The 25,413-nt window shown below is 38.6% G+C and overlaps 1 long non-coding RNA gene across 1 annotated transcript; it reads right to left on the reverse strand.

Annotated features, from left to right (window-relative positions):
• LOC147355029 (uncharacterized) lies at window positions 1-24,761 on the reverse strand. Its single transcript, XR_015144160.1, has 3 exons — window positions 24,623-24,761; window positions 7,884-7,957; window positions 1-495 (listed from the first exon to the last, which is right to left on the reverse strand). It is a non-coding gene; the product is annotated as an uncharacterized LOC147355029 (long non-coding RNA).
• Between the last annotated feature and the right edge of the window lie 652 nt (window positions 24,762-25,413).

The raw sequence follows: 25,413 nt of genomic DNA on the forward strand, positions 1-25,413 counted from the left end.
TTGTCATTAGACTTAGTTTTATTTTTTATAATCTTCATTTGGCAGTGGTTCTTCAGATATTAAGCTTCTCCATAAGCCCCAGTCAAGTGATTAATTACCTTTACACAAATCCACAATCAGTACCTGAGGAACTCACCGTTTTCAGGAACTATTATATATCATTTCATGGTAAATGTAAATATGCCATCTAATTTCTCTTAAATGGAAAATAATACTTTCATTTTTATACATATCATATTTTCCTTACGTGTAGTTAATTTATCCTAGAGTTATTGACTTCTTCCAAGCCTAAAGGTACATATATTATGTTTCATTTTATGGGATAAGCAAAGTTTTACAACTTCTAAGGTCATCATTCTCACCTTTTAAAGATGCTGGAAACCCATATCTACCTCCCAGCAGGTGGCAGCAAATCAATACTCCATAAGGTCCTGTAAAATCATTGTTTTTTCATCCTGGTAAACATTCTTGGATGTTGCAGACTGGCTTTTCTAGCTAGAAGAGCAAAAACAATATTGCCAAATTATAGGAATTTATATCAACTAGTTGTGAGAGTATATCTATGTGATTAAATTTTATTATATTGTCATATTAATATTGTTCTTTGCTTGTCTCTCATAGAACCCAAAATCCATTTGTAAGCAGTTTTGTTGGACTAATAATGCCCATGTGTTATCTACATAGATAAACAGTACTCTCCATAGCCATTAATTGGCTAATATCCATCAACACCACATAGCATTTATAAGACAGATAAAGTATCTTTAGAGGGAAAAATTATATTCCCTGGAGAAGGGAAATGGCAACCCGCTTCAGTATTCTTGCTTGGAAAATTCTCATGGACAGAGGAGCCTGGTGGGCTACAGTCTATGGGGTCATAAAGAGTCAGACGACTTAGCGACTAAACCATCAATCACCACCATTACAAAAGAGTTAATGTTCTAAGTCAAGGTCAGCAAAATGATCCATGGGCCAAATCTAGGGCAGAACCTGGTTTGTTTAGTACACCACACAAAGCTTCTAACAAAAAATAAAGAGACAAATTACCAATACACGGAGTGAAAGATCACTAAAGATCCTATCGATGTTAAAACACTGATTCTCACCCAGAGCTGTTGGTCCCCAAGGAACATTTGGCAGAACAAACTGTGGGAAATTCTGAAAGAGATGGGAATAGCAGACCACCTGACCTGCCTCTTGAGAAACCTATATGAAGGTCAGGAGCAACAGTTAGAACTGGACATGGAACAACAGACCGGTTCCAAATAGGAAAAGAAGGACGTCAAGGCTGTGTATTGTCACCCTGCTTATTTAACTTCTATGCAGAGTACATCATGAGAAATGCTGGGCTGGAAGAAGCACAAGCTGGAATCAAGATTGCCGGGAGAAATATCAATAACCTCAGATATGCAGATGACGCCACCCTTATGGCAGAAAGTGAAGAGGAACTAAAGAGCCTCTTGATGAAAGTGAAAGAGGAGAGTGAAAAAGTTGGCTTAAAGCTCAACATTCAGAAAATGAAGATCATGGCATCTGGTCCCATCACTTAATGGCAAATAGATGCGGAAATGATGGAAACAGTGTCAGACTTTATTTTTCTGGGCTCCAAAATCACTACAGATGGTGACTGCAGCCATGAAATTAAAAGACACTTACTCCTTGGAAGGAAAGTTATGACCAACCTAGATAGCATATTCAAAAGCAGAGACATTACTTTGCCAACAAAGGTCCGTCTAGTCAAGGCTATGGTTTTTCCAGTGGTCATGTATGGATGTGAGAGTTGGACTGTGAAGAAAGCTGAGTGCCGAAGAATCGATGCTTTTGAACTGTGGTGTTGGAGAAGACTCTTGAGAGTCCCTTGGCCTGCAAGGAGATCCAACCAGTCCATTCTGAAGGAGATCAGCCCTGGGATTTCTTTGGAAGGAATGATGCTAAAGCTGAAACTCCAGTACTTTGGCTACCTGATGTGAATAGTTGACTCACTGGAAAAGACTCTGATGCTGGGAGGGATTGGGGGCAGGAGGAGAAGGGGACGACAGAGGATGAGATGGCTGGATGGCATCACTGACTTGATGGACATGAGTTTGAGTGAACTCCAGGAGTAGGTGATGGACAGGGAGGCTTGGCGTGCTGCAATTCATGGGGTTGCAAAGAGTCGGACATGACTAAGAGACTGAACTGAACTGAGAGACATTTTTGGTTTTCTCACTATCAGCATCCCTCAGGGAAAAGTCAGGATACTGCTAAACATTCTGCAACGTATGGAATGGTCTCCCACTAGAGTTTTCTTGCCCCAAATATCAATAGTTGTTGTTCAGTGGCTCAGTCATGTCTGACCCCATGGACTACAGCACGCCACCTTCCCTGTCTTTCATTATCTTTCCAAGTTTGCTCCAACTCATGTCTATTGAGTTGGTGATGGCATCCAACCATCTCATTCTCTGTCGCTCCCTTCTCCTGCCCTCAATCTTTCCCAGTGGCTGTTCGCATCAGATGGCCAAAGAATTGGAGCTTTAGCATCAGTCCTTCTAATGAATATTCAAGGTTGATTTCCTTTAGAATTGACTGGTTTGATCTCCTTGCAATCCAAGGGACTCTCAAAAGTCTTTTCCAACACCACAGTTCAAAGGCGTCAGTTCTTCAGCACTGAGCCTTCTTTATGGCCTGACTCTCATGTCTGTACGTGACTACTAGAAAAACCATAGCTTTCTATATGGATCTTTGTTGGCAAAGTGATATCTCTGCTTTTTAATATGCTGTCTTGTTTTGTCATAGCTTTTCTTCCAAGGAGTAAGCATCTTTTAATTTCATGGCTGCAGTCACCATCTGCAGTGATGCTGAAACCCAAGAACATAAAGTCTGTCACTGTTTCCATCAGTAGTACTGAGGTCAAAAAATTCTAATTCAAATCTTAAAAGGAGAATATTATAAACAAATTTAGATCAATAAGATTTGATAACTTAGAATAAATGAACAAATTCCTTGGAAAACAAAATCTACCAAAACCAAGAAGAAATAGAAAATCGGAGTAGTTGTACATTTACTACAGAGTCTGAATTCATGACCAAAAACCACTTTACAAAGAAAACTCCTATTATACAGAGTGAAGTAAGCCAGAAGGAAAAACATAAATACAGTATACTAACGCATATATATGGAATTTAGAAAGATGGTAACAATAACCCGGTGTACGAGACAGCAAAAGAGACACTGATGTATAGAACAGTCTTATGGACTCTGTGGGAGAGGGAGAGGGTGGGAAGATTTGGGAGAATGACATTGAAACATGTAAAATATCATGTAAGAAACGAGTTGCCAGTCCAGGTTCGATACACGATACTGGATGCTTGGGGCTAGTGCACTGGGACGACCCAGAGGGATGGTATGGGGAGGGAGGAGGGAGGAGGGTTCAGGATGGGGAACACATGTATACCTGTGGCGGATTCATTTTGATATTTGGCAAAACTAATACAATTATGTAAAGTTTAAAAATAAAATAAAATTAAAAAAAAATAAAAAAGAAAGATAAAAAAAAAAGAAAAGAAAACTCCAGGCCCAGGTGACTTCACTGGTAAATTCTCTCAACATTTAAGGAGCACATAATGTCAATCTTGCATGAACTCTCTGAGAAAAGAGAGGAGAAAATACTACCAATAAATGTTATAATAACTGGATAACCCTGATAGAAATATCTAAGTCAACATTAGAAGAAAATAATCACAGACCACCATCACATCTATAAACATAAGTGCAAAAATCCTATTCAAAATACTAGTAAATTGGACACTGCTGCTGCTGCTGCTAAGTTGCTTCAGTCATGTCCGACTCTGTGCAACCCCATAGACGGCAGCCAACCAGGCTCCACCATCTCTAGGATTCTCCAGGCAAGAACACTGGAGTGGGTTGCCATTTCCTTCTCCAATGCAGGAAAGTGAAAAGTGAAAGGGAAGTCACTCAGTCATGTCCGACTCTTCGTGACCCCATGGACTGCAGCCCACCAGGCTCCTCCATCCATGGGATTTTCCAGGCAAGAGTGCTGGAGTGGGGTGCCACAGCAATATAGAAAAAGATACAATGGTCAACTGGAGTTTTTCCAAAAATGCAAGGTTGGCCTAATATTTAATCAAACAATGTAATTTAACAACATTCATAAAAGAGAAAAAATTCTGTGATATCTCAATAAATAAAAATAATTTTTGATGTATTTCCAATTAATGACAAAAACAATCAGAAAATAGAACAGAGTTTATGTTATGAAGACATGTATAGGTACTGTAAGACCAATAGCTACTATCGTGTTTAGTGGTCAATTAGTCACTTCTATGAGGAAGATGGTGAGACTGTCTGCTCTTACCACTTCTATTTGGCTGTATTTCAGAGGTCTAGGGACTTCCCTGGTGGCTCAGACAGTAAAGCGTCTGTCTACAATGTGAGAGACCTGGGTTAGATCCCTGGGTTGGGAAGATTCCCTGGGTTGGGAAGATTCCCTGGAGAAGGAAATGGCAACTCACTCCAGTACTCTTGCCTTGAAAATCCCACGTACGGAGGAGCTTGGTGCAGGCTACTGTCCATGGGGTCGCAAAGAGTCAGGCACAACTGAGCGACTTCACTTTCAGAGGTCTAGATGGTATAGTAGATGAAAAATAACTAAAATAATAGAAGGTATAAAGATAATGGTCTATATAAAAAGTCTAATTCTTAAACTATTAATTGCCTTTTGATTAATAGATTAAATTAAGTAATTGTCTTTAAATTAACAAATTGCCCATGTAGATTATCTTTGGAATCTACTAGAATTTATCATTGAAATTAGTGAGCTCATAGGGTAAAAGATCAGTATATGAAAAATCAATATTTCTCTATGATAGCAAGCTGCAATTAGAAAATGAAAATTTTAAATGTACCATTTATAACAGTATTATAAATACCTAGGAATAAATTCAATGAAAGGTGAGAACTCTACTCTGAAAGTACAAAGCATTGCTGAAATGAAAGGAGATCTAGGTAAATGGAGATATATACCATATTCGTGCACACAGAACATATACCGAAGCAGACCATGCTCCAGGCAAAAATACGTCTCAACTCATTTATATGGATTCAACTCATGCAAAATTTGCTCTCTGGCCACAGTGAAATTAAAAATAGCAGTCAATAATAGAGGGATTTCTGGAAAATCCCCAAATTTCAATAATCAAAGGCTTAGATTTTCTAGACTGCTTGCCACAGAAGTTCAGGTTGACACAGAGGACATTTTTCTGCTCTGCACAACCAGTTGAATGACATAAGAATTGATTATGGACGTGTTAATCCCCATTCCAACCAACTCGGCACAGCCCTAAGACTGGGTATGCTGGGAGCAGTGGCAGACGGCTGTTATACACTGGAATATTGCACTGAAACAGAGTTACAGCATGTTTAAAATTCATGAAATCATCCTCATTTCTTGTTTTCTTTCCCTCACAGTCTATAAATGCTGATGAAGAATATGGGAACAAGACTGTGTAGCTGACAAAACAAAAAATCTGGTCCTGGATAGCTTTTGATGAATTTAATAAGTAGAAAGATAATGAACATAGAGTAAATTTGCATAATGGTGTAACAAAAACTTATTGAATGATGCTAACTATCTGAGGAAACCACAGTTGGAAATTGCGTGTAAGACTGGTTCTGGCAAGATCCCTGATTCCACTCAGTCATGATGTATGGTTTTAAGGGGGTAGGGAATACCTCACATGGTTTATTTTCACTGATCTTAAGTAACTTTTTCATTCTGTTTTTCTAATCAAATAATTAAAATTCATTTTTAATGGAAAAATTTCCAACACCTAGATTTGTCCTAAGTGTATTTTTTCTCAAGGATTTATAAAAGTAAACATTTCTCTTTAATAGACCTTTGGAAAGATTTGAGGCTATAAATTGTTTTTAATATTTGAAAGTTTTTTTCCCACCCTTGGAAACAATGTTAAGTTGCTCCCTTGATAATTATTTCTTTTGACTGTAAATTATAGTTAATTTAGCCAGATGTTTTTCAAACTTCACTTTGTAAGTAGAGTTAAGAAGACCTTTTTTTCCAGTAGTTTCCTTCTTCTTTTCTAAAAAAAAAAAAGAATTATTTTAAATATCTTTTCAGTATCTACCTTTTGCAGTTTTTAACTTCATGCTACTTAAAAAAAATATAATTATTCACAATCGGCTTCTCTTTCTTTCTTTATTTGGCTGCACCGGGTCTCAGTCGCTGAATACAGGATCTTCCGTCTTTGTTGCAACATGCGGGATCTTTAGTTGTTGCGTATGGGATCTAGTCTCCTGACCAGGGATCGAACCCAGGCTCCCTGCATTAGAAGAACTGAGTCTTAGCCACTGGACCACCAGGGAAGCCCCTTTCAAGCTACTTCTTATCATTCTAAAAATATACCACTGTGGCATAATTTTCTAAAAAGTGAGGGGAATTATTCTTTCCTGATACTCTTCCTATTGAGTTGGAATATAAAGGAAAAACCAAACGTGAGGGTTTGTTAACAGCTAATGATAGCCAATGGGCTACCCTGGTGGCTCAGATGGTAAAGAATCTGCCTGCAATGTGGGAGACCTGGGTTCAATCCCTGGGTTGGGAAGATTCCCTGGAGGAGGGCATGGCAACCCACTGCAGTATTCTTGCCTGGAGAATCCCCATGGACAGAGGAGCCTGGCGGGCTACAGTTCATGGGGTTGCAAAGAGTTGGACATGACTGAGCGACTAAGCACACAACACAATGATAGCTAATATTATTAAACTATTTCATGACCATTGTGAACTGTTATCATAATGTTAACTGCTCCTCTCACATCCCTGAGAGATAGATGCTACTGGTACCCTCATGCTCTGCAGAAAACGGAGGCTCAAGGAGATTAACCCGGTACCTATGGTCTTAGTATTCATTATAAGTGGTTTGAGCCAGGGTTTGAGTTCATGTCTTTGACTCCAGTGTCCACATGCTTAATGGTTGATGTTTATCAGCTCCCATTTTGCTATTTACTAAAGTAGCGGGATTACTGTAGATCCCCCAGTTTATGATGACCTCTCTAAGTTCATCATAAGGATGTGACAATATGACACCCTGACTCACTATATACAGCAGATTTTCCAATGTGATACACAAATTCACCACATGATGGCGCCAATGAAGTGAGACGCCATGTGTTCCCAGTATTTGACATATTAGGCTCAGACCTAAATATAAATGTCAACAGAATGTAATTAAAGGTGTTAAAAAATAACATTTTTTTTTAAAAAAAGCAACCATAAAGAATTACAGTCTAGAAGGTCTTTTTTAAAACATGTGGCATGAAAAAAGCACAACTATAAAAAGGTTAAGAGTAATTGACTCATAAAAGTTAAAAATAAAAAGATAAAAGATGAGCCTTTGTATTCATAGAGAAGTATGTGGGACAGATGTCAGAGACTTCCCACAGGAAGGAAAACACCAAAGGAAATGAATTAAATGAGAGCAGGTGACCTACCAAAAAAAAAATAATACAGAGACCAGCTGTATAGTGATGGAGCTCCAGGGTCAAATGGATGAGTGTTCCAGTAAGATTCCACAGTAAATGCAAATGGGTTAGCACAAGCCAGTGACTAAAAGACTTTAAGAGAACCTTTAAATAGACATCACTACTTCCTTTTCTAATAAGAATAAGCATTACAATTTTTTCCCTGCAATCTCAAAGATACAACCTACTGTGGAAGGAAGAAGCATTGCTTCTCAGAAACTTATTGAAGCAAATCCTTGCACATTCTATTCATTACAGTGGTTCCAGTGAGTCTCAAACGGTGGTTCTGGCACCATCAGCACGACCTGAAGTTATTACAAATGTAAATTCTTTGCCTGCTCTGGACTTACTGACTCAGAAACTCTGGACAAGGGGCTCTGCAGATGCTTCTGATGCACTTGAAATTTCAGGGTCCACTGTATTACTGGAGGAAAAAAAAGAAGAAATTCATCAAAATGTTATTTATAACACAAAGATATTAAAGATGATACTCTATCATTAAACAAACAGTAAATAGTGGAATGTTATTGAAGCATTTAAACATAAGTTTGATGGAGAATTTTTAAATAATGGAAAATGCCTATGATATAAAAAATAATAAAGAAGTACTAGAAAAGTCAGGACACAAAATTGATCTCAATTGTGTAAAAACAATTCTCGAAAAAAAAAAATAGAAGGAAACAAGGAAAACTAGTTAACAGTTGTTAATGTTGGAGTGATGGAGTTGCATACCATTTTTTCTGTTTTTTAATATTGCAGATACTATTTTCAAATTTTCTATGAGAAGTCATTTCATTCCTACTAAATTCCTATTTTATTCCTATACTTTATCAATATAATTATTAAGGAAGAAGTAAAGAGAGAGGGAGAGACTTTCCAAAGTCAAAATACTAGTTAGATATACCATTCTTGCTCATTTTCTCCCTCAAACATATGGTTACTAGGAAAAAATGGACACAGTAACTGTCCAAGGCATGAAGAAAAAAACACAGTCGTCATGTTATTTATTGGAGAGACAAGATCTATAAAGACCATGATTGATATGTATTCGACTGTGGTATAGTTGGTATACATTTAGTCTGAAAGAGGTACAGGGAATAAAAACTTAACAGACAATAATCATGTGCTTCACTCTTTCCAGTATCACTAGTTAGTGAAAATATTGTTTTCTAAAGTAATGTATAGGAAAGTGAAAGTGAAAGTCGCTCAGTTGTGTCCAGCAGAATTCTCCAGGCCAGAAAACTGGAGTGTGTAGCCTCTCCCTTCTCCAGGGGATCTTCCCAACCCAGGGATCAAACCCAGGTCTCCCACATTGCAGGCGGATTCTTTATCAGCTGAGCCACCAGTGAAGCCCAAGAATACAGGAGTGGGTAGCCTATCCCTTCTCCAGTGGATCTCCCCAACCCAGGAATCCAACCAGGGTGTCATGCATTGCAGGCGGCTTCTTTACCAGCTGAGCTACCAGGGACGCCCCTAATGTAAAGGAAAATGTCTTCAAATTTAGAAAGGGATAGCCTTGAACATTGGAGAAGGCAATGGCACCCCACTTCAGTACTCTTGCCTGGAAAATCCCATGGACAGAGGACCCTGGAAGGCTGCAGTCCATGATGTCGTTAAGAGTCAGACACAACTGAGCGACTTCACTTTGACTTTTCACTTTCATGCATTAGAGAAGGAAATGGCAACCCACTCCAGTATTCTTGCCTGGAGAATCCCAGGGACGGGGGAGCCTGGTGGGCTGCTGTCTATGGGGTCGCACAGAGTCAGACACGACTGAAGTGACTTAGCAGTAGCAGCCTTGAACATATTATCCCTAAGAAGACAGGGATACCTGGTCGTTTGAATTAATGACTTGACAAATCAAGTAGGAAAAAAATCGCCTTAGATGAGTATAATTTTAAAAATTAGTATCTGTGTATCTATCTAATCTATGTTATGTATATCTTGAATGTTAGACCCAATGTAGCATTACTTCTTTTTGACAAAGATATAAAATATATGTTAAATATGTATATATATAAAATGAATATATATGTTAAATATAAACATATATATGTCATATGTATATAAATATATATGATAATATATTAAGCTACAAAAAACTCAGTAAACTTTTTAAAAATCTGTAACTTAAAAGGTCACATTCTCTAAAAATAGTAAAATATATCCAAATTTAATAATAAGCTGTCAAACAAGAATGAAAAAAGCAATCCTTTGGAAATTGAGGAAGGAAATCATTCCAAATAAGCCTTAGATCATAAAGGAAATCAAAACTACAATTACAAACCCTTTACAAAAGAAGGATATGAAATAATAAAACTAATGGGATGCATACAAAGATAAACTCAAAAAGGAATTCATTATTTAAAAATTTTCATTAAAAAAAAGCCTAACAGTAAATGAACTAAGTGTTCCACTCAATAAGTTAGAGAATTAAAAAAAAAAAAAAAAAATGAGAAGGATAATAAGGATAAAAGCAGAATTTAAAGAATTAAGAAATAAAAAATATTAGAGCTGTAAGTGATTCAAGTTACATCTCTGGAGGAAAACATAATACAAAAATGCACTAGGAAATTCTGATTAAGAAATGCACACATATAAGCACACATTAAAGCATTTGGAATGAAAATGGGGATAGAAATACAGATTGAATATAATTTTTTATTATAAAAGACCTCCATTTCCCATAATATGGAAAGCTACATTGCTTAGACCAACTCTCCCAGCTGGAGGGAAGAGCAATTTAAAATGGTGAATTTCCAGGCCAAAATCTAAATAGTGAAGGGACCCCGAGCAGAGCACTTGAACTGCTTTTGCCCTAAGAACATTTCCTAAACCAGGCAAATGTCGGCTTTAGTAGCTTTGAAGAGTATAAAAAACAGAAATGAAAGCCCGGGGTCTACCCAAGGTGAAGATCTAAGAGGATATCCCTCCTTCTTAAAGCCAAGATACCAGAAGAAGGATGAACTGGCGATGAACATACCCAACTTCTTTTTTTTTAATTTTCTTTTTAACACCAAAAGCATTTTGTACTGGGGTATATAGCCAATTAACAATGCTGTTATAATTTCAGGTGGACAGAGAAGGCACTCAGCCATACGTACACAGTAGGTTGCCTTGGTTTGGAGCAGAGCAGGGGTGGGAAATAAAAACCGTTTCTGTAAAGTTGTAACCATAAGAATGCTTCAGATCAACACTGATGGATCACAAAAACAAAATCTAGTGAAAGAATCTAGATATAAAATACTTCACATTATATGATTCCATTTCTATGAAGTTAAAAAGAAACTATAGTATTTATGGATATTATCAATACTTGAGTGGGCAGACTAGGGAAAAAAGTAGAAAAGTGTTTTTTTAAAAGTCAGTACAGTCTGGTCTCCACACCCTCCATATGGGTTCCCAATCCTTGGATTCAACCACTATCAGGTCAAAAATATTTGGGGAAAAAACATTCCAGAAAGTTTCAAAAAGTAAAACTTGAACTTGCCATGCAACTATTTATATAGCATTTATATTGAATTAGGTATTATAAGTAATCTAGAGATAATTTGAAATATACAGGAGAATGTGTGTAGGTATACAAGTTAGCCTTAATGAGGTTAAAGTTAGGTTTTTGGAAATCACCGCAGAACATGTATCACTGGAAGGATACCTTGAGCACACAGGTCTGACCCAGAGGAGGTAGGAACAGGGGTCTGCATACCCCCATTTTGTGAGGAGTAAGGCAGTGGTCCCAAGAAACCGTTCCTTCACAAGAAGGCTGGAAGCAGGATGAGGACTGTTTGAACGTACTTGATAGTATCTGATGAGGAATAAAAAGCTTCCCAGGTAGCTCAGCGGTAAAGAATCGGCCTGCAAATGCAAGAGATGAAATCGAACGTGGGTCAATTCCTGGGTGGGGAAGATCCCCTGGAGGAGGAAATGGCAACCCATTCCAGTATTCTCGCCTGAAAAATTCCATGGACAGAGGAACCTGGTGGGTTACAATCCATGGGGTTACAAAGAGTCGGACACGACTGAGCACACAAACATACACAAAAGGGACCCAAATCCCTTGATTGGTCTCCTATGTCCTGCTGTCAAAACACTTCCACTCACTAGGATGAGATTCTAGAGATGGAATAAAGTCTCATCAAAGAAGGGGTTGCTAAATTTGACAAGCTTCTTTCCTAAAAACTTGACTAAGGAAGTCAAAATAAAACAAATTGATAAACATTAAGAACTTTTCTTTATAACAGCAAAATTACTTACAAGGCACAATAAAAAAATACCTGGTTCACAATATGAACAAAAATTTGTAAATAGGAAAGACAGCATCACAAATAAATGAGAAAAGTTACATTATCAATAGTCTAGGGAGAACTGGATAATTAGGCAGGGAAGAAACAGCGAGTAAGTATGTGAAGCTGAGATGGTCACTGCTCCTCCTCTTTGAGATACACGGTAAAAACAGGGAAGACAGCAGATCTGAGAGTTTTCTGCCTCAGTTATCAAATCTCCCAGTACTGATTCCTAGGTCTACAGCTATCTAATGTACTTATTTAGAAGTTGGAAAGAAATAGAGGCTTCCCAGGCATTAGTGGAAATGAACCTTCCTGCCAATGCAGGAGATGTAAGAGATGCAGGTTCCATCCCTAGGCAGGGAAGGTCCCCTGGAGGAGGGCATGGCAACCCACTCCAGTATTCTTGCCTGGAGAATCCCATGGGCAGAGGAGCCTGGTGGGCTAGGGTCCATAGGGTCACAAAGAGTCGGACACGACAGAAGTGATGTAGCACACACGCACGCAAGCTTTAAAGGAATACATAATGTTAGAGGCAGCTATCTCCCAGTGTCTTGATGTTTTCACTTAATATACAAAGAGCACTTCTTTTACTTTTCTGAATGAAACGTAACTTCTAATCACGACAGTAGAGATGTACTTTGCTTTGGGGTCTCAACAAGATGGTGTAGCTTTGTCTCTCCCTGCTAAGGACACAAGTCAAGACACAACCAAGGGAGAACTTGGAAGTGTTAGGAGGAGACGAACAGATTTAGGATCTAGGAAAGGAATACATCTAACACCTTTACCCAGTTTCTGTTTAGTTTTTCATTTTAAAATTAATTTTTATTGGAGTATCGTTGATTTACAATGTGCTCTGCTGTACAGCAAAGTGAATCTGTTACACATAGACACATATCCACTCTTTTTTTAGATTCTGTCCCCATATAGGTCTTTACAGAGCACTGAGTAGAGTTCCCTGTGCTATAAAGCAGGTTCTCATTAGTTACCTATTTTATATATAGCAGTGTGCATATGTCGACCCCAATCTCCCAGTTTATCCCCACCCCTGTCTTTCCCCTTCCAAACCTTCAGTTTGTTTTCTACATCTGTGACTCTATTTCTGCTTTGTAAATAGGTTCATTTGTATCAATTTTTAGATTCCACATATAAGCGATATCACATAATTTTTGTTTTGTTTTAAATCAAAGAAGTCTGTTTCTAAGCAGCTCCAAGAGTAGGTAAACAACTTTATTCCAAAGAATTTTTAAGCAAAAAAAAAGAAAAAAGGACCTAATTTAGGGCTGTCAGTAAATAAAAACATAGGGTGTCTTTATTTGTTGTTTATCTGAAATTCAAATTTAAATAAGCATTCTCTATTTCATCTGGCAACCTAACCTAAACTTAAATGCCTTTTGAATTTCGAGAATTTTAATGGCTGCTGCTGCTGCTGCTAAGTCGCTTCAGTCGTGTCCGACTCTGTGCGACCCCATAGACGGCAGCCCACCAGGCTCCTCTGTCCCTGGGATTCTCCAGGCAAGAACACTGGAGTGGGTTGCCATTTCCTTCTCCAATGCAGGAAAGTGAAAAGTCAAAGTGAAGTCGCTCAGTCGTGTCCGACTCTCAGTGACCCCATGGACTGCAGCCTACCAGGCTCCTCTGTCCGTGGGATTTTCCAGGCAAGAGTACTGGAGTGCGGTGCCACTGCCTTCTCTGATTTTGATGGCTATGTTACCACAATTCTTTTTTAGAATAGTAGTTCTTAATTTTGATGGCATATTATGATCAACTAGGGGGCTAAATTCTCATGGGTGGGAATAAGGTAATTTTAAAATTGACCCTTCCCCACCCCCTCCACCACCTCCACCTGTGTCCCAGCCAAGTGATCCTAATGTGCAAAGTTTAGAAAAACTGACCAGTGTTTACAGGTGCTTAAATATGCTCCAGTTTATAGAAAGCTCCATAAAATGAAAAATCAAATTTCCAAAATAATTACCATAATCTAATTTGATGTCTTTAAATACATTAACTGAAGAGTAATATATGTGATATGTCTGACATGACCACATCATTCTCCAGGCAGCTTATTTTTCACTACATTTCTCTGGAAACTTCAAGCCTTTTCCCCCCTCTTATTCAGGAGAAAAATTGCTAAAGATGATGGTATGAAAGCAACTAAAACTCTTCCCTAAGCTGAGATAAAAAGCAATTCAATGTAGTATTTTTTAAATTGCATTTGGTGATGGGCTTTGATTTTAAAGTAGAAGGAAAGAAATTCATAAAAAGCAGATTATATTAAAAGTATGAGCAGTTGCCGTATAGCATAATTCAATATTTATCAAATTCTTTGTGCTTTTCTGCTAAACTTGGAAGGAACAGCTTTGATCTCATGACTAATATTCAACTGTCTATGATAAATATTCTTAGTCCCATTTATGCCAAATTCAAATGTGCTTACTTTGGTTCTTTTCAGTTTCACAAAAAAAGGAGACAAGACGGAACTGCTGAATGCTTCCTTTTTGATCTTATGTACTATTTCAGCTTGCTGGGATAAATGAGAAATGTCTGCACTCCATTGTGCTAGCCTGTTCCTACTGATAAGTGCGGCAACAACACTTACAAAAGGGTCAGAAGTTGTGGGTTCAATTGCTCCTTCGTTTTCTAGTCTATTCGACAGTTCTTAGGAATATCAGCCGATTTTGTTGAAAATGGTTTATTATAAACCTTGAAATAACCATTTCCTACCTCACATCCCAAATCATTATTTTCCTTACTAGGGATAGTTGATGAGGTAGCTTCCAAATATCTCATTTGATTAATGCAAATTGCTGATCAGAAAGAGAACTTACCCTAAGGCCAGTGGTCTCAGGGAGAAAGCCTGGGACCACCCTGACGGGCAGGTACTAGGCCTTGCAGACTTGATGTATGATCTCTCTTGTAAACATTCAGGTTAAACATACTTCTACAGATTGACCAGAATGCCAATTTATTGATCAGTTATAAAAATGTAACACAGACTTGTCAACAATTCTCTCTATAGACCAATTTCCATTTGAGTCCAAATTTCAATCACAAGAGTATTGGTGTACTGGTGTCATTGATCTATACAACCTGATACAGCAGCTCCATTTTGGGGGTTTTATCTTCAACATTGCTATTCTCTAGTTTTGACTGATATATGCCTCTTTTTAAACGTATGATTTAACATGCAGTCAGGTTACAGCCAGGTGTTGTCAGGCAAGGGCATATTTCTTATCCCCATGGTGATCTTGCATTACTGATGAAATGATGCTTTATAAGCTTTTTTATTTAAGATTTTTATATGGACCATTTTTAAACTCTTTATAGAATTTGTTACAATATTTCTGTTTTATGTTTTGGTTTTTTGCCTGCGAGGCATATGGGATCTTAGCTCTCTGACTAGGCATCGAACTCACACCCCCCTGCATGGGAAAGCAAAGTCCCAACCACTGGGCTACCAGGGAAGTTCCATATATTTTTTTTATTAACAGATTGCTCCAGAGTTTAGTTATATTTTTCTCTTTTCATATTCTGAGGAGCATCTCAACTTTAAGCTGCATGAAAACAGAAATCTTGTCTGTCCCATCCACAACTCTACACCAGAGCCCGGAACAGTGCCTAGAACATAGCAAACACTAAAAGCAACAATGATAATAATAATTGAAAGAACAAAGGATGTTGTCTCTTAGCTGTTCCTATACTACACAAATATTATTAGAAAAAAGAATGTACATATATATAGTACCCACGGATTATTCTGCTTTTTTGAGGATCTCAAAGAGAATAATTCACACAGCACTTGCCCTCGACCCATCAATTTAAATTAGATCTCCCCTCCCCGCATCTGCCACTTTATGATTCTTTCGTCTTTCTTTTCCTTCGGCACTTACCGTAATCAGTAGTTTGCAATTTATATGTGTTTATTTAAGGTCTGAATCATAAGCTCCAGAAGGCAGGGACTGTGTCTGTTTCATATATTGCCTGTATTTCTAAACCACCTTTCTGCTGTGGGCTTCATGATATTTAATAAAACTCACCTTGAATTTTGTGAGCCAGATCTATCTTGCTCCTAGGAGGAATCACTAATGACTTGAGGACTTTGGCTATCAGGCTAGTTAGAGGATGAGCTATTCTGGAGGGCAGACAGCCATCCCAACACCCTGAAATCCCACCCCAGGGGGAATTCTTGATCACAGGCAGACTGTGGATGATCTGTGTTCCCAGGCTAGCTACAGAAGGAAAGAGCAAGGGAACACTTGCATTCTTGTTCATTTTGCAGGTTTGAACATTAAGATCGATTTATCATTTGGATAGGAATCTAGTTGCATGCTTAATAATCACTGTGTTCTGAAAATGTGTATCTCAACTAGTTCACCAGTTAATGGTTCACTCCTGCCCTATTAGATTTTATATATTTAAATGCTATTTACATCTAATTCTACATTTTTAATTGTGTGTTATGATAGGCAAGTCACAGAAAGAAATCACATGCTTAGAGGTAGTTAAGTAAAACATAAAGGTAGTGATGAAAATGGTAATGTAAATAGAAGCACAGTAGCCTGGAGAATCCCAGGGACAGGGGAACCTGGGGGGCTGCCATCTATGGGGTCACACAGAGTCAGACACGACTGAAGCGGCTTAGCAGCAGCAGTATAAATGTAAACAGTGAAGAGGAGTCCAATGCAAACAGCAAATGTGAGGCTGAGCAAATATACGTTAGAACAAGTGAATCTTGATGAATATGTGAAAATTTGATTTTATCAGACCAGCAATCAATTTGCCTCTAGTCCCTATTGCATTGTCTGTTACAAAACTTGGTTAAAGAATGGCAAGAAGCCACAGGGGCTTTTGCATTGCTTTCAAAGTATCGTGACCTTTCTGATAAACCAATTGAGTTTTTCCTGAACAAGCACAAAATAATGCTTTCTAATATGAAATTGATAAATTTTTGTCATTTAAAGGTGGAGAAGAGACCAAAGCTAAAGAAACATTCATCAAAGTGGTACACCAAACAAAACAAAACGTACGAACAAACAAAAGTATAGAAGTTGCATACTGCTGAAAAGTTTACAAATCCAACTATAAGGCTAATGATAATGACCATGCTCAGGAAGAAACTTTAATTAGCCACTGGGAATTTCATAATCCGAGTGGACTGTTGTACATCAGATAATATTAATGCCATTCAGCATAGAAGGGTCGTGTCTGTCATGAGCGCTTTCTGGCAGACACTTGGCTTACATTTGGAAAGAATCAAAGATGTACAGAGTATCAATCAATGCTTGGCAGAAATGTGCAGAAATAAATGAAAGGGAAGTGCTCAGTGACCTACTGGTTAGTTCCTTGCTCCACCCCCACGCTAGAGATTTTTCATGTAGTTGGCAATTATTTTGTGAGCCATGATGTAAGGTGGAAAGATACTGCCAGCATTGGTTATGAATTCAAGGAGGAAGTGTTTACTTATTTGGATAAAATGGTTGTGTTCTTATCCCTTGCTTCATCTCCAGAACATAGTTGGTGAAAGTAGTTAATACATTTAAACTGTGGTCACCGAGTGTTTATCTTTTAAGCATGCTTTGTGAAGAAATTGGTAGTAAATACAAGCCTTCTTTTCCACACAGAAGTAAACTGTTTATCGAGATAAAAGTGTGTAAGCAAGCTTTTAAAATCAGGGATGAGATAAAAGCATTTCTCCATGACACTAGTAATACCATTTTTTTTAAGTAGTTTTTTCAAGTAGTATATTTCAATGATACATTCTATTTTTTAACAGCCTCAGTCTATCATATCAGAGTATACATTTCTATCATATAAAATATTCTGGCCTTCAGGATTTCTTAAAAGGATCAAATTATGGTATAAATATCTTAAATTTGATTTTAACATGTGATTTTTTTCATTTATTGGAGAAATTCAAGACATTATGGGATGTTCTTATATGTCATATTCCTGAAAATAAGATAAATAAAAGAAACTAATGCAAATGCCGTCCTGAAACCTGAAGAAACACTTTCCAGAGCCAAATGAAATCAAAGTGGAGACCTACTCCATTTACCGTCATCTTGCCATTCTCTTCTCCAGAACACTGAATTTGCAACAGAGAACATTCTGGATATTACATATGGGAATTTTTTTAATCCTAAATTCTTTCTTATCCTAACTACCGCACAATTGCACTCATCTCACACGCTAGTAAAGTAATGCTCAAAATTCTCCAAGCCAGGCTTTAGCAATACGTGAACTGTGAACTTCCAGATGTTCAAGGTGGTTTTAGAAAAGGCAGAAGAACCAGAAACCAAATTGCCAACATCCGCTGGATCATGGAAAAAGCAAGAGAGTTCCAGAAAAACATCAATTTCTGCTTTATTGACTATGTCAAAGCCTTTGACTGTGTGGATCACAATAAACTGCGGAAAATTCTGAAAGAGATGGGAATACCAGACCATCTGATCTGCCTCTTGAGAAACCTATATGCAGGTCAGGAAGCAACAGTTAGAACTGGACATGGAACAACAGACTGGCTCCAAATAGGAAAAGGAGTAGGTCAAGGCTGTATATTGTCACCCTGCTTATTTAACTTCTATGCAGAGTACATCATGAGAAACGCTGGGCTGGAAGAAGCACAAGCTGGAATCCAGATTGCCGGGAGAAATATCAATAACCTCAGATATGCAGATGACACCACCCTTATGGCAGAAAGTAAAGAGGAACTAAAAAGCCTCTTGATGAAAGTGAAAGTGGAGAGTGAAAAAGTTGGCTTAAAGCTCAGCATTCAGAAAACGAAGATCATGGCATCTGGTCCCATCACTTCATGGCAAATAGATGGGGAAACAGTGGAAACAGTGTCAGACTTTATCTTTTTGGGCTCCAAAATCACTGCAGATGGTGACTGCAGCCATGAAATGAAAAGACGCTTACTCCTTGGAAGAAAAGTTATGACCAGCCTAGATAGCATATTCAAAAGCAGAGACATTACTTTGCCAACAAAGGTCCGTCTAGTCAAGGCTATGGTTTTTCCAGTGGTCATGTATGGATGTGAGAGCTGGACTGTGAAGAAGGCTGAGTGCTGAAGAATTGATGCTTTTGCACTGTGGTGTTGGAGAAGACTCTTGAGAGTCCCTTGGACTGCAAGGAGATCCAACCAGTCCATTCTGAAGGAGATCAGCCCTGGGATTTCTTTGGAAGGACTGATGCTAAAGCTGAAACTCCAGTGCTTTGGCCACCTCATGCGAAGAGTTGACTCCTTGGAAAAGACTCTGATGCTGGGAGGGATTGGGGGCAGGAGGAGAAGGGGACGACAGAGGATGAGATGGCTGGATGGCATCACCAACTCGATGGACGTGAGTCTGAGTGAACTCCGGGAGTTGGTGATGGACAGGGAGGCCTGGCGTGCTGCGATTCATGGGGTCGCAAAGAGTTGGACACAACTGAGCGACTGGACTTATCTGAACTGAAAAATTAAAAAAAAAATTTTATCCTAACAACTGACTTACTGCTGAGAGAGAAACCAGAATATGTACTTTCTGGGTATATGTTTGAGACAAAGATTTAGGAGTATCAGAGCTCATGAACAATTTTACTAATTCTGATGACCAGTAATTATGGTTAGGATTTTCTATTTCAGTCGAAATAGAGTAAGAAACAAATCTGGGGGGTTCCCTGGTGGGCTAGCGGTTAGGACTCTGAGCTTTCATTGCCATGGCCCAGGTTCAGTCCCTGGTGGGGGAACTAAGACCATACAAGCCTCCTGGTGTGGACAAAAAAAAAAAAAAGAACCTGACCAGATGTGCGCCTCTAGCGCTCCCTCTTTTAGTGGGTTAAAGAAATCTTGGTGAAAGATGATGAACAGTATTGTCCCTTTCACTGATATAAAATAATAATTATTATCATTCATAGAAAACTATTTTGTTTTGGATGAACCTTGCAGATATTATGCAAAGTGAAATAAGCCAGACACAGAAGGACAAATATTAATGATTCTGTTTATACGAAGTATAAGAATAATTTGTAGAGACCGAAAGTGAACTCAAAGTTACCAGGGCTGTGGGGGTGGGAGGAGGGAAGTGCAGCGTTAGTGTCTCATGGGTACACATACGGGCATGGGTATCTGCTTGGGTGATTAAAAATTTCTAGAAATGGATGGTGATGATAACTGCATAACAAAGTGAATATACTTAATGCCACTGAACTGTTACACTCAAAAATGGTTAAAATGGTAAATATTATGTTATATATATTTTACCACAGTGAAAAATCATATTTTATTACTATTTTAGAACTGTAACAAAAATTAATTTTAACATATACCCCAGTGAGCCAAACACCCAACAAGCACCTGGGCACCCTGGAAGCCAGCTCTGGAAATTCTCATCACATCCTTTCGAAACATCAATTCCTACAGAATAAAGGAAATGAGAACAGATTGGCAGAAGCCAAGAGGAGGCCTTGAATGATGGCTGGAGGTGAACATTGGAGCCCTCCATAGTTTGCTGTGGAGAATCCACTCTCCTCTAAAGTCTGAAGAGAAATTAAATGTTTGGTGTCTTTCTCACCAAGGAGAATCCTGGTCAGTGTCAGGCAACAGAAGGACACGGATTGCTCTTTGTTTGGCAGTTGTATTTATTTTGCACTTCATAATTTTTTAAATTTCTATTTTACTTTTGGCTGCACCTCGTAGCATATGGGCTAGACTGCCAGGGAAGTCCCTTATTTTGCACTTTAACTCATTTAGACGCGTTCAGCTGAAAACCTTTGGCTACGGAATTTCTTCTTTAGGCAATTTCAGTAATTGAAACAAGAGGCCTTTGGGGCTTAAAACAAAGAGGAGCATCTCCTTGGCTTTAACCGGAAGACAGGCTCCTAAAGTGAGCCATGGAATGCTAATAAGGGTTTTATGAGAAAAGGTATCTTTGGTCCAATAAGTAGTAGTTGCTGCAGGTTTCTCCACTGCAGAACTTTCCAGAGTGTTTTTTGAATCAATAAAAGAGTGTGCGTGCAAGCTAAATCGCTTTAGTTGTGTCCAACTCTGTGCAACCCCATGGACTGTAGCCCGCCAGGCTCCCCTGTTCATGGGATTCTCTAGGCAAGAATAATACTGAAGTGGGTTGCCATGCCCTCCTCCAGGGGATCTTCTGGGCACAGGGATCGAACCCGCATCTCCTGCATCGCAGGAGGATTCTTTACAGCTGAGTCACTGGGGAAGCCCCAATAAAAGTTAGTCCTTTCTTTTTATTTAAAAAAAAATTAATACAAGTTTTAAAGATTACTTTTCATTTACACTTATTGCAAAGTATTAGCTCTATTCTCCAAATTATTAGCTCTATTCTCCAAAGTATTAGCTCTATTCTCAATAGTATTAGCTCTATTCTCCAAAGTATTATTAGCTCTATTCTCCAAATATGTCACTGAACCTGTCTTACACCCAGTAGTATAAGTTAGTCCTTTCTTAAATGTTGCTGATATTGTAGTAGGTCTTAAAGTTGACCTCCTTTGTACTTTTTACAGAGTGTTTTGTGGCACGTGTGTTCTGGGGAGCACACCCCAGGGAAGATTGGCCCTAAGGAACTGTGATGCTGTAATAAGAAGCATTTATTTGGATTTCTCCTCCATTTCTGACCCAGAACTCTTAAAACTCTTCGTATTTTCTAACCGATAAGAATGATAAAGATATCTTTTTTAAAACTGAAATATAGTTGATTGACAGTATTATGTTAGTTTCAGGTGGATAGCATAATGATTCAATATTTTTGCAAATTATATTCCATTATAGGTTATAAGATAACGGGTTTAATGCCTTGTGCTATACAGTATACACTTATCTATTTTGTATGTAGTAGTTGGTACCTTTTCAGTTCAGTTCACTAAGCATAATATTCTCTGGATCCATCCATGTTGCTTCAGATGGCAGTTTATCATTCTTTCAGGCCCATCCCTTGACTTCTGGGGAGGGGAGAGGGACTGGAAATTGCATCAGTTGTCAATAACCAACGATTTAATCAACCGTGCCTATGTGATGGGGCTTCCCTGGTGGTTCAGATGGCAAAAAATCTGCCTGCAATGTGGGAGACCCAGGTTAGATCCCTGGGTCGGGAAGATCCCCTGGAGAAGGAAATGGCTACCCATTCCAGTATTCTTGCCTGGAGCATCCCATGGACAGAGAAGCCTGGCAGGATACAGTCCATGGGATTGCAAAGAGTCAGACACGACTGAGCAATTAAGCACACACACATGCCTATGTAACGAGGCCTCGAAATGATGATATTCAGAGAGCTTCCTTGGTGAATATGCAGAGATTCGGGGATAGAGGCGCTGTCAGAGGGCACAGAAGCTGTGTCCTTTCCCTGTATCTTGCCCTGTGCATCTCTTCTTTCTGGCAGTTCCTGAGTTACACCTGTTTATAATAAACTGGTAATGTGGTAAGTAACGTGTTTCTCTGAGTGCTGTGACTTACTTTAGCAAATTAATTGAATCCAAAGAGGGGGTCACTGGAATCTCCATGTAGCTGGTCAGTAAGAAGCACAGGGCACAAATAGACTTGCAGTTGTGTGTGGTATGTATGTGTCTGTGATGTGTTTGTGTATGCGTGTGTGCGTATGTTGGGGTGACAGCCAGTCTTGAGGAACTGAGCCCTTCACCTGTGGGTTCTTGGTAGGTAAGTGTCATAAATGAGTTAAATTCCAGCACACCTAGCTGGTGTCAGAGAAATTCTTGGTGATGAGGGCACAACCCACACATTGGAATTAGTCTCAGAATTAAGAAAATCATTTATACTGTTATTTATTTGCTTCTCACTCATGTCTTATATGATCACTGCATGTTATCTATCAGTGGCTCAGTTGCTCTCAAATGATCTTAACACTTTTTGTGATATAATATGTTTAAAGTAATACTCATTGTTTTTTTCTTATTAGAAAAAGCAATATAATCTTCTTGAAGAAAAATTGCAAAACACAGATCAGCAAAAAGAGTAAATAAAACACCTATCTAGGGGTAATCAGACTTTATTTTCTTAGGCTCCAGAATCACTGCAGATGGTGACTATGGTCATGAAATTAAAAGACGCTTGCTTCTTGGAAGAAAAGCTATGACCAACCTAGACAGCATATTAAAAAGCATGGACATTACTTTGCTGACAAAGGTCTGTCTAGTCAAAGTTATGGTTTTTCCAGTAGTCATGTATGGATGTGAGAGTTGGACCAAAAAGAAAGCTGAGCATCGAAGAATTGATGCTTTTGAACTGTGGTATTGGAGAAGACTCTTGAGAGTCCCTTGGACTGCAGGGAGATCAAACTAGTCAGTCCTAAAGGAAATCAGTCCTGAATATTCATTAGAAGGATTGATGATGCAGCTGAAACTCCAATACTTTGGTCACCTGATGCAAAGACCTGACTCATTGGAAAAGCCCCTGATGCTGAGAAATATTGAAGGCAGGAGGAGAAGGGGAAGCCAGAGGATAAGATGGTTGGATGGCATCATTGACTTGATGGACATGAGGTGGAGCAAGCTCTGAGAGTTGGCGATGGACAGGGAAGCCTGGTGTGCTGTAGTCCATGGGGTCGCAAAGAGTTGGACATGACTGAGCAACTGAACTGAGGGGCAATCATTGTTAACAACTACTAGTTATCAACTCAGCTCTCTTTTTTTATTATAAAAATGTATTATGTTATACATTTATTTACTACAAAGAGACCATTCAGTACACATTTTTAAAAATCTGATTTTTAAATTAACAGTCTACCACAAACTTCTTCCCATTGCAACAAATATTCATCCACAGTATAATTTTTGTTGTTCAGTCACTAAGTCATGTCTGACTCTTTGAGACTCCATGAACTGCAGCATGCCATGCTTCCCTGTCCTTCACTATCTCCTGGAGTTTGCTCAAACTCATATCCATTGAGTCAGTGATGCTATCCAACCCTCTCATCCTTTGACACCCCTTCTCTTGCACTCAGTCTTTCCCAGCATCAGGGTCTTTTCCAATGAGTCGGCTCTTCTCATCAGATGGCCAAAGTATTGGAGCTTCAGCATCAGTATCAGTCCTTCCAATGAATAATCAGGGTACATTTCCTTTAGGAATGACTGGTATAATTTTTAACGGCTAAAAAAATTCCATATTTACAAATATATATGCGAAGTAATAAAATGTATCTCTGAACTATTGGCACAGACTTTGTAGTTTTAGGAAATATGTAAATGCCTTCATTTATCTCTTCTGTCTTACACTTGAATACAATTATAAAGAAAGGATTTAGCGCATGTGGCCTAATCCCCCCACAGCTGCATTTTGGCTATTTGGATATACCCACAGCTGATCAAGGTTCTGTGTGTTACTATTTTTGCCTGTACTATAGCTCTCAGATGAATTGTGGAAAGGGACCTTAGTTTCTAGAGACACCTGTTAGTAGTTCACATGTATTTATTTATGCATTAATAGTCATCTCATTGTGCAGGCCAGACTATAAATGGTAGTTAGCAACTGAAACACAAAGTCCATAACGGAAAATGGGAAAAATACAAAACTTTTTCCAGGCAAGGAATTCGGCTTTTGAATTGAGATCTGTGGAAGGAGGACACCAGCACTTTTCCGAAGGTGATGCTGCCTAAGCATTTCCGCATGCCACCCAAAGCCTTTTTGTAATTATGTGCGCGTTTCAAAGGCCCTCCGAGATCGAAAGGGATTGAGGACTGCATTCCGCTGGCGAACCTCGGTTTCTCAGGAAGGAAAGACTGTGTCGGTGAAACGAGCCATTTCTCTCTTGACTGTTTTCAGTAACCCCAGTGAGGCTCCTCCCCCTGTCACTTACGTTTCCTTTTTCCTCACTGACTCAACAGTACCCGAAGACATCATGGCAGACTCACGCTTCCTGTGAGTTCAGCTGAGTTCCCACGCTGTCCTAGGTGAGAAGGACTGCTTCAGTGGTGAGAGAACAAGTTCCCTGCAATTTGAAGCCCAAAGTAGAAATTAAAATTATGAACAGGGTATTTTGACATTAAATTAAATAAAAAATGGAAGCATATGTCATTATCTTTAAAAAATATGGGCAATTGATTCACTTGGATTACATTACTGTTTCTAAACCATAAGCATCTCTAATCACACACCAGAATAAGTACAAACTGATAAACAAAATATTAAAAATCACTCACTTCAAGAAACAGAGCTAGTCTAATTCTAAAATCTACTTTAGTTTTTTTCATTACATATAACTTTCCCTTTGCATTTTCCAAATCATGCAACCATTTCTAAGTATATTTCTATGAAATCAGAAAATAGATCTTGTGTTTCCCCCCAAGCGGGCTTTTGTTACCAATAAATGAACTACACACACACACACACACACACACACACACATGCATGCACTGTTCATCCAGTTTCCAATAATATTTTCAGAGCAGGTGTTAACAGTGTTGCATGCTAACATTTAAGACATTTTACAATTGAAAACAAAGTCAGGATTCATATAAAAAGTCCCAAAGGAATACTTCATTAATGCTCCAAAAAGTAATTGTTGATTGAAACTCTGTTCTTCAGTCAATGCATCTCCCAGAAACAAAAAATATGTATTTGTCAACATAGAAATATATTTCTATTTTC

Source organism: Bos grunniens, chromosome 17 (assembly GCF_055505025.1).
Source record: "Bos grunniens cultivar Pamir isolate PY7600 chromosome 17, Bosgru_T2T1.0, whole genome shotgun sequence".
Lineage (NCBI taxonomy): Eukaryota > Metazoa > Chordata > Mammalia > Artiodactyla > Bovidae > Bos > Bos grunniens.